The sequence below is a fragment of the Dromaius novaehollandiae genome, chromosome 4 (assembly GCF_036370855.1).
Source record: "Dromaius novaehollandiae isolate bDroNov1 chromosome 4, bDroNov1.hap1, whole genome shotgun sequence".
NCBI lineage: Eukaryota > Metazoa > Chordata > Aves > Casuariiformes > Dromaiidae > Dromaius > Dromaius novaehollandiae.
Window position 1 is genome coordinate 56,535,409 of NC_088101.1, and position 17,568 is coordinate 56,552,976.

The 17,568-nt window shown below is 36.6% G+C and overlaps 1 protein-coding gene and 1 long non-coding RNA gene across 2 annotated transcripts in view; one reads left to right on the plus strand and one right to left on the minus strand.

Annotated features, from left to right (window-relative positions):
• Nucleotides 1-17,568, plus strand: part of SGCZ (sarcoglycan zeta) — a 474,057-nt gene that overhangs the window by 209,010 nt on the left and 247,479 nt on the right. The gene's annotated exons all lie outside the window — the stretch shown is intronic.
• The window catches only part of LOC112986217 (uncharacterized), a 29,743-nt gene continuing 22,310 nt past the window's right edge, over nt 10,136-17,568 (minus strand). The window contains exons 2-3 of the long non-coding RNA XR_003259959.2: nt 15,376-15,545; nt 10,136-11,974 (exon numbers count right to left, since the gene is read on the minus strand). This is a non-coding gene — a long non-coding RNA (uncharacterized LOC112986217). The remainder of the gene's footprint in view (nt 11,975-15,375; nt 15,546-17,568) is intronic.

Here is a 17,568-nt window from a genome sequence, read left to right on the forward strand (position 1 = left end):
AAATACTTAAGCACTTAAAAATTTAAATTAGTATTGAAACTGATTACCAGAAAGGGCTAGGTTTTCAGAATGTATTTAGATCTGAAGAAACCTGGTGTTTTTCAGGTCCTTCAAGTGCCTTATGTTGAAATAATTAAGTAGTGGGCTAATGAAACATAAAGAAGGAATATTTACATGTTGGTTAAGTCCTGTCAGAATAAAGATTTGCTCTCTAACTATGTATGGCTTTGCACAAGTGTTGCTGAAGCTGTTAATAGTGACTGAACAGTAAGTATTTCCAAAAAGCACTTTCCAAAAGAAGAAAGAGGTGGGAAAATGCTTTGTGTCTTCAGGCTTGTTAATATAACTGTACTGTATTGCTTTTATTATTTTATTCATTAGTCTGATCAGGCAGCTTCCGATTTGCTTTTTCATTAACTTAAACAAATCATAGCTTTTATAGCTAAAATAAAGGCAGCAGTAGGTGAGAACGCGCTATTACTGTTGTTTAAACTTAAAATGTTAGCTACATTAAACTGGCAAGGATTTTTTTTTTAATCTGATATCTCTGAAATAAGTTTTCTTCTATTTGGTAATTAAACAACTACCCTAAAACCTGTTTATCTCATGGCTTAAATTTGGGATATGAGTGTTTTGTTTTTCTCTGTTCATGAATAGCAGATTTCTACAACCATTTCAGAATTTGATCACTCCTTGATAATTTGGCACAGGTCATACCATCACAAACTGCTCTGGTCTACTGTAAATAATTAATTACATATGTTATGCACTGATTAGATTTGAACATACAATTAGATGGCTAATTATGTTGACAGTGCAATTGCACACTTTATTAGATGACCATGAAAACAGGCACACCCTGATGCGAGGGCACTCTTATTTAGGTGGATGCTTGCATTTTTGGAACCACAAAGACGCTTCTAAAATTGCATAAATGGTTTCTGTCAAGAAATTTCCCTTAGAAGTAAAAGCATGTGGTATGGTATTTTGTGGGCCCTGTCTTTTCCTTGAAAACATCATGGCATAACTCTATAAGTAGGCATTTGCTAATAACCTGGACACTACATAGCTAGAACAGAGATAATGTGGAGGAACACTATTTTTGGTAATAGGTTTGGGGAAAAAAAGAAAGAAAGAAAGACAGTGAATATAGACCTTTGTAGTAAGATGCAGTGTCCCTCTAGCTATGTGCTTGCACTCATAAATGTGGTGCTCAGGTACCCTTTCTGGCTCCTAAGATATGGGATGGTTTGTATCTGTGCCATCTCTTGGCTTCCGTTGCCGTGGTCATGGGCAAGCGGGGCATCAGGAATGGTCCGCGCTGCCTGTGAAGCACCAGATTGTGCTTTGAAATTATTTGGAACAGTGAGCTTGAATTTGGCTAAAATCATGCCAGGACCTGCTCTAACAGGTTAAAGACATGTATGATTGTCTTTGCAACCTCAAATGCCTTGATGCCTTTGAATTGTTAAAGTTGTTACTATAATAGTTAGTGTACAGAGAGAGATGTAGTAAATCTGAGCACTAGTTTATATTTTCTTCTCTAGGTCCGTACTGCTTGCTAACATAAACTAACTGAGGAGTCTGAGAAAGAATCCAATTAAGAGTTAAGTAGCTAAAATGTATGGAGTTTCCAAACAAATGTTGTCAAATGTCTCCCCCCTCCCCTCAACTCCCCCATTCAGGAAGTAAAATTATTTTTTTTTTAAGTGAAAGTGGTATTTTAATTAGCTAGTACTAATTAATTAATTAGCAGTGTAATCAAATTGTAGAAAAAAAGCTCTAAAAATCTGTGAGGAAAAACTCCCTGACCTTTTTCACCATCAAGGAAGTTTGTTTAAACAATGTAACTTGCTCTAAATATCTAGAATTTATTTTCAATTTCTTCCATTTTATATGGGTAAAATAGATCTTTTTTGCACTTGGAAACAAAATTTGAATGTTCATTTTTCACTTTTCTCGGTTTCTTCACTACTTTTTGCCACTTATAGAAGATGATATTTTTCCTTAGTGTGTGGGTGTTGGGTTTTTTTGTGTGTTTAGTTCACTGTGCTACTCTAAAAAATTCCCAAAACTTCATGTTTGGAAAAGTTATCAATAAAAGATATTTTTATAAATGAAATGGTAGTAATGAAAGAATTAAAAGTATGAGGAAAAGTTAGATGCAGGAGAGCAGCAGTATCAAGAATTAGACATGCCAAGCCCCTGATTTTTTTTTCTTTTTTAAAGAGAGGGGAGCTTCAGGATTTGTGGTATTAAAAAGGAAATATTATGTTCTAAAATGAAAAATGTTATTCACCTCATTCGGGCATGGTGGCCAGCCTTTTCAGAGAAGTGTGAAAATGCCCTGAGTTGTGAAATTGGGTCTGTATTTTTCTTCTCTTCAGTTACAAAGTCCGGAATTGATGTGGGAGAAATGGCGTGTTCACTATGTCATCATTCTACCTTCTCTCTGCAGGACTCTTCTAAAAATTTACAGGGAATCGGGGGAAAAATCTCATGCATGAGTTTAAGGTTTTTGTTGTTATTTTGTACATTAAGGGTCCCCCTTCACCCTGGACTTCTAGAGAAAAATGGTAATGAGTGCATGTAGGATATGTTTCCTGTGATATCTCTTATATTTACCAGTTTCTTAAGCCTTACCATCTTTTAAATAAAAGCACATGGAAAGGGAAGTCCCAACTATTTCAAGGACTTTATGTGTAATTAAAGGAATGTGCATGAAGTTAATACCTGCCAATTTCTCTTTGACTAACATTAGCTTTGCCATGATACTAATACCTGCTAAGTCATCCTCTTGTTTTAGTATGGAGTAAAAATGCATTAATTAAAGATTTGAAGGAATAGACTGTATTTTCCCCATCGATTAGGTCAGTAAATACATTCCAGTGTAATATATAAATGATCATTAAAAGCCTTATGTGGTAATGCCCACTTGAAATATGTGGAAAGATACAGTCTAAAATTAGGGACAGTAATGAGTAATGAGCCTAAGATGGCTTCTCAAATGTATCGCTGCCTAATTTTCTGTAGCTCAGGCATGTTTAATTTATTTTATGTATTTAAAGAATTTCAAGTGTATTGTACTTCTGCCATTTGTCCTGAGTTGTGTCTAGAATTTTGACATCTTTACAGCATTTGTAACCTACAGGCCAGGAACATGCTTTGCTTTGCAGTGCCTCTTAGATGCATTTACAGTGGGTTAGTCCAAATCAATTATTTTATAAAATAATAGCAGGAAAACAGTGATTGTAACTGAGTATGCTAGAGTGAATTAGAATTGGAATATAGAACACTATATTTGTGTTGTATGCAGACCCTCCATTTGGAGTTTTCAGAATTTTATCTCAAAACAACTATGTAAAAGTCCCTCTACCTGAAAAATAGTTCACTGGCGTACTAACATGAATATTTAGTCAAGATAACTTCCAGTTTCTGTTCACTGTCTAGTGGCTGATCACTTTGCGCACACAAATGCTTTAGCCAGTGTTCTTAGCCGTGTTTTGTAATACTGCCACCAATACTTGGGTTCAACAGACGGCTGGTAATGTGGAAAATGTAAGGGTTCAGACTTGCCTCCCTCCCAGATAATGACCTTGATCATCAAGGATGATGCAACCTTAAGAGTCAAAAGCCTGAACAGTTCTGCTGTGTTTAACATAGGAGTTGCCACTCACAACCTTGCAAGACTTGGTGCAAGAGCTCTATCTTCATGCTGCTGCCGCCGAAAACTAGTAAAATGTAATGTAGACGGTTATATTTGGTCGATGCATGCCTCTGTATCCTGTTGGAAACAATGGTTAAAGTGTTACTGCAGAAAAGGGGAGACAAGTGTATTAGTGAGTGAGCAGATGAGATCAGCTCTTCAGCTCTTCTGCTCTTTGAGATTCTCTTCCTCATTGGAGAGAGCTGCCAGCCCAGGGCGCCAGGCAGCAGCTCTCCAGCTGGTTTGCTGCAGAATCCATAGATTTCTGGATCCTTTGCAGAAATGACTTTTTGGTATGAAATGGTATAGGCTAGGGTTATCTCTTTTTGTTACTTAGAATGGGTTTGTGGAAAGGGTATAAATTGCAATTGAAAAGAGCAATGGGTTTTGTTTCTTAACTTTTTACAAAAGAAAATATGTATTAACTTTTTCCAAATGATTTAAACAATAGACTGTGTACATGGATTTTGATTTATTTGTGGAAGTTGTATTTCTGTGTTCTTAAAAGTTCTACATGGTTTATCTACTTTTTCCTCTTTTTTGGATTTCATAATGGCAAAGCTTGACAAGAGTTGCTTCTTGGGTCACAAAAACAGGAGGGCATTTAATTTTTGCATTAGATTTAAGATCTATAAATGTAAGCACTCCCACATGAGATTTAGGATTAAGGATCCAGAAGCATGCTTTATGAAAGATGTAGAGTTTGTTACCTGAATAAAATGGACAACAGTTGTCTCTGGAAATCTTGTAGCACTACTCGATTTCATTCAAGTCATAGCATAAAGAACATTTAAGCATTGTCTTTTTTTGGCTTTAGGCTATAGGTTGATACCATTCAAATTTGTCTGCTGAGAGCTTTGAAAATAAAGACTGACCTTTTAGATAGGAAGTTATCCTATCTAAAAGTTACGAACTTTCATGACTTTTTCGAACTTTCATGAAAGTGCTTTTTTTCATCACAAGTCTCTGTAGCTAATGAAGCATATTAAGAGAAATCTTGATTCCTATGGAACTGTATGGGAGGGTGATTCCTGCCCTGTTTTGTTTTGTTAACCACTTACTATGGGGCTTACTGTTTTCGTATGATGTTGGCTTCTCTTTTAACCACAATGCCACATGAGATGGAGCTAGATCCGGACAGTTGCCTTCCAGTTAGGTACTATAACACTAATGGTTTTGACATTGAAAGTGGAAATCGAAGCTCAGATTTGTTTATCTGCTGTGTCCTATGTAGTGAGTGAGAGAGCAAAGCGCTTCTGACTGGAATCCAGGTGTCTGCAGCGGGGGCGCAAGGGCTGGCACTGGGGGGGGGGGGGGGGGGGGGGGGGTGCTGAGCACGCTGCAAGGCCAGCGGGGTTGCACAAGCAAAGTTTTGTTGGGGACAGATGGACATTTCTTCTTCCTTTGGACTGGTTCCTTAATCTGTAGCTGTTGGAAAGCCTAAATATATTTAACGTATGTTCAACTTATATATGATGAATTAAATCTCATCAAAACAAAATTTTGGTTTTGTTTGTTGTAACTCATTGTGGTTATGTTATATTACACTTTAGTGATACCTTGGTTACTCTGATAGCTGTTCTTCTGCAATTTTGTCTCATTGTGAATGTAGTCTGTTTATCTCATTTAGTGTTATATGTTGGCAAAATTCAGCCCCCCTGCCCTTTCCTTTTGGAATTTCTATATCTTTCGTATCTACATTATGTAACATCTGCATTGCATCTGCACAGCCTGCATTAATGTCTTGAAGTGTTTTTAACTCAGTTTCTTAATAGTATCAGTGCATGTTGTTTTCTACAAAACAAAAGATGCCAAATAGAAACTGTTTAACACCTTTGCAGTAGTTCCTGAGATTCATACCTTTTTATTATGTTAATAGAGAGATGTCATGCTACTAGACTGAAAATCTGTCCCCTCTGTATCATAATTGACGATTTTTATGCTCCCGGTCTAGTTTTAGACAATACAGCTGTTGAGGGTTTTTTTTTTGAGTTTTGTCATAATCAAGTTGTATCACTGGACTTTCTACACTGACATTGAGTACAGTTCTATCAAGTAAAATAAATATAGTCATTTCCTGCAATACAACTCCTTTTTGTAACTTACTACATCAGATAAAGGTGAAGTGATAAATGACATATAAACAGCTAACAGCTTTCTGGATGCAAGCAATCATGTCCCGTCTCACTTGTTTAAGCACAAGTGAACAAAATTTATAAAATACATAATATTATGAATTCAATTCTGGTTGATGAAATCACATCAGGGTAGAATTGTGAAAGATTTATGAAAAACATTATGGAAAATGTATCAGATACTAGAACAACATTCAACCTGTTTGACTTCTGTGAATCATTTATTTTTATGGCTCTCGTTCTTCTATTTGAACAGTATATATGTGACTTACAGTGAACCGTATGTGCTTTTGATTCACTTTTCTAGTTAGTTTTCTTATGTTCAGCCATTATTTTCCAGTTCTACTTAGATGAGACAGGGAGACTCCATTAGAGTAGACTAACAATTTACACCTTATCCCAGCATTTTTTAGTTGCAGTAATACAATTCTGTTCTCTCTGCCCAAAATCTAGGAACCAAGTATTTATGACCATTTTAAGAGAACCTCCGAGATTTAATGTTTATTCAAATGTCTAGTCAAAGTCTTGCAGAAGTCAATAGAAAATCTTTTAGATGAGCCTCTGTTTTTAATAGCTTCATCTGCTAATGTACTTTTGAAATGCTTTTCCTAGCAAAAAGCTACATCTGGAATTGATTCCCCCTGCCATTAAGCTGCAACAGTTGACACATATTTGTTGCTGAATTGCAGTGCTGAGTTTGTATAGGCATTTTAGAAAGTGAAATTCTTGAACTACTTGAGGAATGCTAGCTCCCACCAAATACCCATTTGTTAGCAGGTCTTGGCAGAATTTAGACATTTAAATGTCTAAATTGCACTTCTGAGTTAGATGTGGGTACCCGGGGTGTGTGTGTGGGGGGGAGGGGGTGGGCAGTCTGGAGAGGGGTTGGTTTTCTTAGGAGATACAGTGGAAAGGGCTGGATAATCAAGTGGTTGCCTGCTTATTGTATATTGTGCAGACACACTAGTTATAGATTAGCACAAATCAGGAACAGAACAGCTTCGGCAGAACAGCTTTGCACCTGTACCTTCAGTGACAGAGAAATAAAATGTCCTTCGCCCCTTGAATTCCCCTGAGAGCTGAGCTTAGCTGCATCGCCACCCATGCAGGATAGCCACCTCTGCAATACAGAGCAGCAGAAAATTCAACAGTAATCGATATATTTTAAACTAGATAGTTGATGATTAGTATTATTTATTTATAAGTTGTAAATTTGCCTTTTAATTACGTACACTGAGAAAACTGTATAATAATATTACAAGTAGGTAAAGGAAATGAATAGTAAATGAAGAGTTGCCAGCTTTTAATTATGTAGATGAGCAGCACTGCGGAAGAATTATTTAGTAATCTTTTTGTGCTTAGAATTGCAAATCTGTCTTCATGATTGTGTTTCGAAAAAATGAAACTGGGTTTGTATAACCTCTTTTCCGTAGATCTTTGCAGTGAATGAGACTGAGCAGAACTAGCAGCAGTGCTAGGAGGTTGAGTGGGTCAGGGTGATAGGACTGAAATATTACTGTCAATATTCTCCCTATAGGGGGGTCCTGTTATATTGCACTGCATTACTCAAGAAACAATAGTCACCTACTTTTCCTGATTTGTTTACATAATATTTTTATTAAGTGTTTTATTAACATTGTATAGCCGTATATTTTTGTTCTCTTTCCGCTGTGGAACCCAGCGGGGTGTCTAAGCGGTGGCTCTTTGCGGTTGGCAGGCTTTTGCTGGGCTCTCTGCTGCTCTTGCCCTGCCCTGGCCAACTTTCCTGGGCGCCTCTGTCTCGGCGCTTGCGAATTCTGCCGCCTGGGGCTGTTCTTGCTGCCAGAGTACGCTGGACCCTGGTGCTGGCTTGATGGGTTAACGGTGCTGAAAGAGGGAGCTAGTTTGTAGTCTCTTCACATCACCACAAAAAATGCATCTGAGCTTCAGTGATGCTGGCAGTAGGGAGGGTCATTTTAAAATTCATTAAAAAAAAAAAAAAAAAAAAAAAAAAGCCCTGCAAAATAGTGTTACAACAGATAGATACTTCATGAATGAACTACATTTAGGAGATTGATATATTCACGGCTTAGTGTATGCTCCTTTTACCTTAACCTGAGAAAAAATAAGAGTTAGGTGAGAGCGCTGTTTGTCACTGTCCAGCTGGATGGAGCTTTCCTTTCCTGAGAAAGGGAGAGAGAGGTCTTGACTTTCTAAGCAAAAAAGTCAAACCAGGTTATACAAAAACCTGCACTGGGGTACAGGACTTCCCCCACCCCTGATACTGTAAAACAGATCTGTGGAAATATCCTGAGTAATGGAGGTAATCCACTAGTTACCAACAACCAGAAATATTATTTCTTAAATTTTGCAGCTTCAGATGTGCTGCACAAAGAGCACTAATAGGAGACACTGTATAACATTGTATAATATTAACTTTGTATGGTTTTTTTATTATTATTTTTAAGGGACTGGAACTGTGGCACAGAAATGCCATTTGGGGAAAAAAAAAAAAAAAAGGTGTATACTTTAGAGACTGGGAAACCCACAACTCAGAATGAGATCAGAAAATGTCCCTTGCCCATGGGCATTTTGGATGAGATCTGCCAGCAAAGGGAAATTCACTTCTGAAAGGCAGCATTCCCCACAGTATCATTAAAATATTGCCATTTGATCCTTTTTTTCTACCTTTACAGTATTTTTTTTTTTTGGCGGTGCCACTTTATGACCAGTGACAGAAAACAGCAAGGGACAGGTCATCCTCAAAAGGTTTTATTTGTCATGAGCATCCAAAAAGTCTAGCTATTTAGTTTAGCTAAATAAATGCAGTTGTTTTTCCTAGCAATTAACTTAGATAAGTCAGATTCGAAGACCAAAGGCAGTATTATTTTTGTCTCTTATAGTCTTTTATCTAGGGTTATGACTAAACCAGGATTCCAAAATTAATGCTTTCATCTAAGTTTTAAAAGGAGTATAACATTTTGTGTGGAGTTCAGCTGTAAAGTTTAGCCAGTACTTAATTTACGTAAACCAAATTAACACAGATGAGATATCTCAGCTATCGAATTTCAGAGGCTAATGGGAGGACAAGGATTTAAGAAATTTGGGAAACTATTTTAATTTTTTTTCCTCTTTTTTTTTTTTTTTTTTTTTTTAATAGAGAGAGAGAGAGAGTCTGGTCTGCCACCCAGACAAGCTTTCCCATAAGATGGGAAAGAGACCTTGCTGTAAAGCTACATGGAAGTCTGTATCCAGCATATACTGTCAGTGAATCACAGGAAAAGAAGCCATACAATTAGATTCATGAGATGAAGATCTAGATTTAACTTAATGAAGTGTTAAGAAAAAGTGAAAAAATTCTATGCTAATTAAAAATAAATTATGCTGCATAATCATGGTGGTCTTTGCTGTGAATAGTAAAGTTGTGGTTTGAAAACATTTCGAATTTCATGACTTTCTAGAAGTATTGCACTTCCCAGGTTTTTTTCTTTTAACTGCTTTTTTTGCTATTTAAAAAGCCTCTTGTGTTATGGTTTCTTTTTGACCAGTATACTTGTATTTAATTTTAAGTCTTTCTCTCTAGTCATTTTATAAATGTAGAAGGTGAAACACTTATACATTTGTAAATGCATGAGAAGAGAAAGGGCTGGGATCATGTGTGACCTTTCAGAAACTGAGTCCAATAAAGTTTACACTAGGCTTCTCATATTTTTTGCATGATTAGGGATTTAAGCTATATCTGTACTGTGCAATTCAGTGTGCATAGAGGTGTGACTCAGGCTAAATCCAGAGACTTTGAGAGATTAAGTAACTGGAAAGACATCATGTTGCTGACTGTATTCTGGAGTAGTATGCAGATAAGTTTTACATGTATCCTGTAGTTTGTAATCTCCTGATGAATAGTCATGTCTTAAATATTGCTGAATATTTTTGTCCTGCTGCGAGTATCTCAGAGTAGGATCAGTGTGGGTGAAATAAATGATCCTGGGATGCTTGAGCTCCTAAATGTGGTGAATCAGAATAATGTAGCAGAAGTAGCTGTGTGGGACCTGTTCATGTATTTTTATAATTATTACTTTATTTAAAATGAGTAGCAGCTCAGATGTTTTCCTATCAGGCCCCAAAAGCCCTTTGGGGGTTGCTGTTGCCAAGTGCCCAAGTGCGTTTTCCTCTAGCAGTCAGAAGGGGCAGTGGCGGGGAGGACACCCTTTGCTGGCTCCTGACCCAGACTTTATGTTGAAGTTCCCCAAGAAATCTGTGGAAAAATTAAGGATGAACAAGTGTGTTCTAAAGAACCAGGCAAACTTCCTTCAACTTGAGGGCCCTGTATTTTATTTTGAATGGAATAGCTAACTTTATTTCTGTCCTCTACACAAAATGTAACATGGATTGATAAAGTCAATAGATAATCACGTAAAGATGAGATTATTTAGTCAGTTGCTACCCTTTCCCATAGGGAAGCTTCCCATTTACAGAAGCTATGCATATGACTAGAGAGAGAATATGTCACTGCAGGAGTTCTCTCATATACAAGTTATTTTGTAGGCAGTGTGGTGTACAGTCATCGGTCACTTCTCATTGCATTTCTGTGTTGGCCAGATAAGCTGACTTTGAATCAAATTTTCTATCTTGTCTCTTCCTACTTTAAAAAAACGTCTAAAAATCTGTTTCATAGTGTGGGACTTCTAATAAAAGCCAGCAATGCCATATACTATTGCAGGAATATATGTGGTATGCGTGCTTTCTCCTTTCCTCCCCACAGGAGGTATTTTCTGCATACTTTGTTTTTTACTGTTCAATTCTCTAACTCCTGTTGGAAATATGCCTTATTAAGAACTCTGCTCAATACAAAATCATAATGCAGACCTCATTCTTATTGCAGTCATTTATGAGCACTGCTTGCTTGTTTGAGAAGCATGAATAAGGCAGTGTAAGCCATCAAAATGTGTGTGGGGTGGTTTGTTTGTTTGTTTGTTTTTTTAAGAATGGAAAGCATATAAGGATTTGCTTGTATTTGCCTAGATGTTCTTCACAGGGATTTAAGTTACTGTGAAGAGCAATAAACTTCTCTGTTATGTTTGCTATCTTAGTAAATCTTTCCCATTGAGAATAACGTTTTGGTCTGTTTCCCTCTTCTTTATTTCTCCTATCCACTTCATACATAAATTCTATCTTTAAAGAGTTTTATCCCTTTAATTAGTACGTTCTTTCATTCTGATGTATTCATTTGTACGCTGCAGTACGTTCACTGCCATTCTGGTAGTAGTGGGTTTTTGCAGCATGTTTTTGTTATGTTTCAAAGCGGTCTCAAACTATTAAAATGTTGATCTCTATGCAAGTCAAAAGTTTAAACAAAGAAGGAAGATTGTGGTGTCTCCAGTTCACTCTTCGGAAGCTTTGTGGGGATCAGCTTCATTTTATGGCTGGACTTGATAAAGAAACTGCCCTTTCAGACAAAGGTGTAACAGTTGTCATAGGCTGCTCTTTATCAGCATCACCTGCTCTTTTCAAGTCTCTGCCACATGCGAATGGCTAGTACAAATCTGGGGTCTTGGCATGATGCACACTAACCAAATGCCTTCTTACACCAAGCATCCTTGAGATGAGATGCATGTTTCTAGTTGGTGCATGCATAATATAAAATTGTTACTCGTGAGGACTATTAAATATGATAATATCTGGAACCTGAAATTTTGTTAGTCTTTCATTTTGAATGATTCTGTGGAGGTTGTTATTAGCACAAAAATAAGCATGACTACTCAGTCATTCAGGATATCTTTGGAGAACAGATTCTATTTGCAGAACAAGTTCATTGTAATGTGTTTGCTTGGTATTTGTTTGCTTTTTAACATGTTCAGCAATGTGAATTGTTTTTTTGTTCGTGCTTTTTCTATAACGGCTCTAAAAACTGCCCTGAATTATTTATACATGTAGCCATCAACATAATCCTATAGCAGAAGTCAGGCTTGCATTTAGTTCTGGACAGGTAAATTGAGTCTAGTAATTGGAAAGAGGAATTTACCCTGCTGCTAGCTCATGCATCCATGGAGAAATATGCATTCTTCATTGTCCCAAATAGTGATAAATTTGCAGCCAGAGTTCAGCTTTGATTGTAGTTTGTTCTTACAGCTTCCAGGAGATGAAAAGCTCAAGGCTGGAAAAAATTCATTGTAATATTAGTTCTACTGTATTCAGATTTGACAAATAAACAGGGCACATTCACTGCAAATATTACTAGATTTTACATTGATCTTGCTATGAGGTTAGTCAGCAGCAGCATGCTTTTCTTCTCTTCATGCTTTTGCAATAATCTAAGGCATTACTGTTATTTGGAGAGGGTGGCATAGCACTGATTTGTTCTGCTCATTACCTGTTGCTTTGTCTTATATATAAAGAAATATACTGTGTACTGAAAAAGGTGAAAAAATGATTAACTGCTCTACTGGAACAAGAAAATAGCACTCGGTCACTGGAAAGAAATTTAGGTATGTAGGTGAGTATAATTCTGTTGCTCACTTCTGCTTCATTCACCTGCAGTTGGAGATGTACTGATGTGGAGTCTGGACAAGAGGTGATTTGGGGCAGTCTTTCTAAATTATAAAGGCTTTGAGTAACGCAGAGAGCGCGACTTTTAGAAGCTGTGTATTCTCTAATGGAAAAGTCTTAAAAAAAAAAAAAAAGAAAAGAAAAAGAAAAGAGAGAGAAAAAAAAAGAAACTAGAATAGTTAGTCCTTTAAAGAAAGAAAGAGAATTTCTATGCAAAAAGGGATACTTGTGTAGGATTTTTTTGTATGTGTATTATAAGAAATATAATTATTTTCCAATTGATGAAGGGTATTATGGGATGCTTGTACTAACTGTCAAAGCTCTGGGTGCTTGCAAGTGGTTTAAATAGTTTCTGCTTGCTTCTGCTTATTTGGTGTTTGAATTCCTCAACTAAGCAGGACCATATCCTTTTAATAAAAAAGGAAAAGAAATGTCATTTTTAGAAGCTTGTTAGCTCAAAGACCAAATCAGAAGTAACAGGGAATGGCATAAAACTACTTATATACAGAAAACAGTTGGAAAAACACATTTCCCACAAGATTTTCAATTACGCATAATCTTACCATCAAAACCTTTAGTGTTCCTGTCAATATGCATATGTAGCTTGGCTTTAGGGATTTTTTTTCTTCTCAAGTATGTAAAAAGAAAAGCAGCAGCTGCCTTTTATCTAATACTTTTTTTGAGAAGAATAATTTAAATAGCATTTGATAAAAAGAGCTTTTTAGGTAATGTTAGTTGTTCCTTTCAAAAGCTTCTGATGAAGTGTAACAACTCTGGAAAATTTTGCATAAATAGTTGTGTAGATGGTTGGTGAGAAGTTTGACTAAAGAATCAGGAAGATCCCTTTTCTCCCCTGTCAGTTTTCTATGCCTAATTTTCATTAGTTTACCTGTCAGTTTATAAAAACTTGTATAAGTTGCCAGCTCCAGGTTTGGATCAGTGAGCATCATTTCTTCATTTGAAAAGTATAGGCAGTTTATATAAACTTTCCTAGCTACATTTTTCATTGTGGTCTTTGTAATTTTTCAGTCTAGTCTAAAGTGTCTTGATATTTCATTTTGACCTAGATCTCCAAATTCAAGCACTCCTCCCATTTAATTGACATCTATTGTGGAGTAGTGCAGGACTACAAATAATGCAAAACAATGCAAGTGTAAGATCATTAAGGTTCATTATTCATCCTTGGAATGCAGATGTGTTTATCTCAAAATTTTTCTCCACTTAATTGTCACTTGACTGGGATATGGGCGAGGTATTTGACACTGCTTTGTAGCCAATGGCTTCCTGAAATCTTCCAGAACCCTGTTTTATAAATTTAGTTTCATATTCAGCTCTTCATCATGTATCTGACAAGCATAAAAAATGCCTTCATAACATAATCCTTAAACTTGTGCGTCATTCTTAATTTTTTTAGTTATATATGAAAAATACAGCATATAATTTGAATAAAGCTTGATTTTTTTTCTAGAAATGTTACTGTTTTTAAGAAAATCAGCTAATTGACTTAACTGAATCAAAATATTTACACTGAATCTGTAAAATTTTTAATAGGAAAAAATAAACAGAAGAATTAAAGAAGTACTTCTAGTGCTTAGAAGCATTTGTGCTTATAATTATTGGTCACTTCCCAGACAATTAGGACTCTTTTGTTGTAGCCGAATCCTGTGTTCACTGTCTAGTCAGCCAAAATTGTGACTCATAGCTAAAAGGACATTCTTAAAGTGGTCTTGCTGTTTTGAAAAATTCAAAAATTTACTTGAAAGGCCAAATAATGTTTACAACATGTGGATATGAAATATGTGCAGATTGTTTTGGCTGAATTCCAAGTAAATTGTTGGTTTTCTAATCCTTTATTATATGTCCTTTTGCTGTTATAATTACAGCAGCACTTGCATAATGAAATGTCTTGTAAGTTGTTTGGGGGAGGTGGTCTTTTTGGGGGGGAGGGGGAGGTTGAGGCTTTTGTGACCTCCAGATATAATTTCTATTGAGGTGAAGACACTGTATCTTCTTGACACCAAAGAACCTTCTATCTACCTACAACCCCCCCCCCCCCCGGCCCCTCAAGATTTGATTCGAAGGATTATGGATATTCTTTATTTAAAAATCAGTATTTGAGACCTTCTCTTCTCCTGCAGAAAAAAAATCTGAAATATAAATGATGACAAGTAACCAATATATGCTTCCTTTGTTGCCTGCCTACCTTTCATCCAAGCAAAGAGAGGCAGAAAAAAATAAAATTTCAACATAGCAGTGCTTCATACAGAATATAATGTCTTTGGTAGAGGATGCAAGTCTAAGATCAGCCTATGCATCAATTCAATCTCATGAAGAGTTTCAAAGATTGGTGCAGAGGCCGTTTTATCTCAGGCAGTGGTGAAAAGCTGTATTGAAGCCTGGAGGTATATTGCTATTCCTTTATGAGTGTGAAGTAATGTATTTTCTTAAAAATAGACATTTGTTAGGGCAGGATTCTCTCTACCTCTCGAGGCTTGCATCCGGTTGTTTGGAAAAGGGTAAGTCTCCCAGAAGATTGCACTGGAGATATTATCAATGAAAATAAATGAATAATACAAAAGCATCGTAAAGGAAATTCTCCTAAAGGTCGCTTCTGGAATCAGAGGCTTCCAGAATTGTATTAAGTCCAGGGATACTTTGCTGAACTCTTGGTAAAGATGTGCTCTTTTGAGATGTTTCATTTGTCATTGTATTTTCGGGTAGTATTTTAGCAAGTATTCACTTTACCAATAAAATCAATGACATTTTAACATGGCATGATGTATTTGTAATCTAAATTGTAAAACTTTCCTTATATTTCATTTGGTCACTTTGATTGCCCAGGAGTTCAACAAGCCATTCTGATGCAAAATGGGAGGCATCCGCACACATGGCATGCATGGCAGGGGTCAGGAGATTTCTTAAAAGGAGAAAACTTTAGAAAATGCAAAGGGTTGTGTTTTCTCTGGACACAGGAAAGGATGAAGAGCAGTTCTAGAGAAAAACTTAGACCTTGAGGTAGCCAGCTGAAGACAAGGTGTTTTGTGGCTGTTGTCCGGGAACGTTCGCAGGGCTGGGCAGCGGGGCAGAATCACGTGGTGGTGCAGGGCAGGCGGGAGCATGTCCGCCGGGAGCTGGCGTAACTTCTGAGTTGAGGGAGCTCCCAAAGTAATGACAAGCATCTTCAAAAACCAAAGGAAAGAAGTTTAAAAGGTAAGTTGAATGGAGTTACACTAAGGTAAACTTAAATGGTTGTTTGTAGGGCTTTTCAACTAAAGCAGTGGGGAAAAGATTATAGGTATGAAACCATAAGAGGTTGAGTATAACAAGTTTTAAAATTGAACTTGTGTAAGTTTTGCATCTTCAAGTAATAAATAGGTAGTGGCAAAACTACATCATAAAATGTCAAGAAAAAAACAGGAGAGTGAGAGTCCCAATCAGGCAGGCAGGATATGGAAAAAAGTACAAAGAAAAACACATGTTTCAATTGCAAGTGTTGACAAAGTAGATGAAGAATGTTTCTGAGAATAATGACCCAACTGGCACAAATCTGATGGAAGGAAGATAGAGAAAACTGTAATTAAAAAGTACAAAGTATATAGGGAAGCTAATAATAAATCCCACTTCTGATACCATTGGAAAAGCAAAAGCAAATCTGTCACAGATATGCCTGATCAAGAAGACAAAGCCTAGGAGAGATAAGGCTGTGAATGATATTTTTGTATCCATCTCTTCTGTGAAGCAGTTTAGTGTGATACCAGTGCTGGAGTCCTCCTTTTGCTGACAGTCAGAGAATATTAAGGACAAATCTCAACTAAGTGCAGTGAGTCAATCTCATCACACTACATAATGGCAGATAAAATGCAATGTAGATAAAGTAAGGATAGCAAATAGAATCCTAGATGTTATTAGAAGAACAGAGCGGGAAGTAAAACATGGCATTTTACCATCATATGAACACAAGGTGCACCATGTTTGGAACACTACATGAATTTCTTGATCCCCCAGCTCAAAAAATGGCCTGGAAAAGAACTGGGGACATTTAAGACAATCATAGGTATGGAAAAATTTTTATACAGAGATTGCAAGTTTAAATAGAAATATATAACTTCTGTCCCAACAATCCTTGGTCATCAAGTTTCAGAAACTTGAAACCATAGCACAAATCACTTGATCCTACCACTGAAGGATAGTCTTTTCTAGGTACATATTGTTGAGTATGCTCAGACACCACAGGGAAGTGGAGCAGGTAGAACCTTAATCTGCTACAGCTGTGGTGGTGGTGTTGCATCTACTTTATGTTCTTGTGTGAATCGTAACTTACAGGGATCTCTGAGTGGAATGGGACGGTAGTACAGGACAGGACTTAACTGTTATGTAACTGATGCAGGACAGTAAATCTTGCATACTTTATGACACAAAGTTTTGGATGCTCCATATTCAATAAGGACATTAACAAGTGACTGTGCACCCGAGTTCAAATATATATTGTAATGTTGGTGGATTTTGTCACTCAGTGGCCCCTTCAGCCCTGTGCAAACCTTCCCACAAGGTAAACCATCAAGAAAAACAATGTGACCAAATAAAATGGTCAAAAATAAAGTTTGGGTTTAAAACTAAACTAATTCTACTGACTTGTGCTCTGATCCTCTACACATGTTTATATTAAGGTGCAGTAAACAAATACAGTTCAAGACTAAAACAGGCATATTTAAATCTTTTCTGTGGTTTGTATATTTAGGTACTGTGGGGTTCTTTAGATAGTATGGGACTGCAGGATTTTCACTGTTATATAAGTGATGCACATGAATACAGTAAAGGTAACATCAGTGTGATCTTGTGGTTAATTTAAACTGACTTAAGCAATTCCTCAGTTTGGGAGGAAGAGGACTGCACTTCTGCATACCATGTAAAATGATTTTCCATAGTATGTTTCACTGTTGATGTGAGAGATATAGGGATTGTGCTTTGTGTTTCTCTCTATGTATATATCTTGTACCCGTTCCCTCTTCAAATTCGTCTGCTCTGTCATAAATTTTGTACGAAGATCTTTATGGTTAAGTTTTGCACAGATTACTAGAGATAAACAGTAACAAGATGACTGTAATATAAAAGTAATGAATATTAATGATTCTTATATTATTCTGAGTCATGTTTTTGCTTGTTTTATTTGGCAGTAGCTTTCTTTTATATATATACTATATT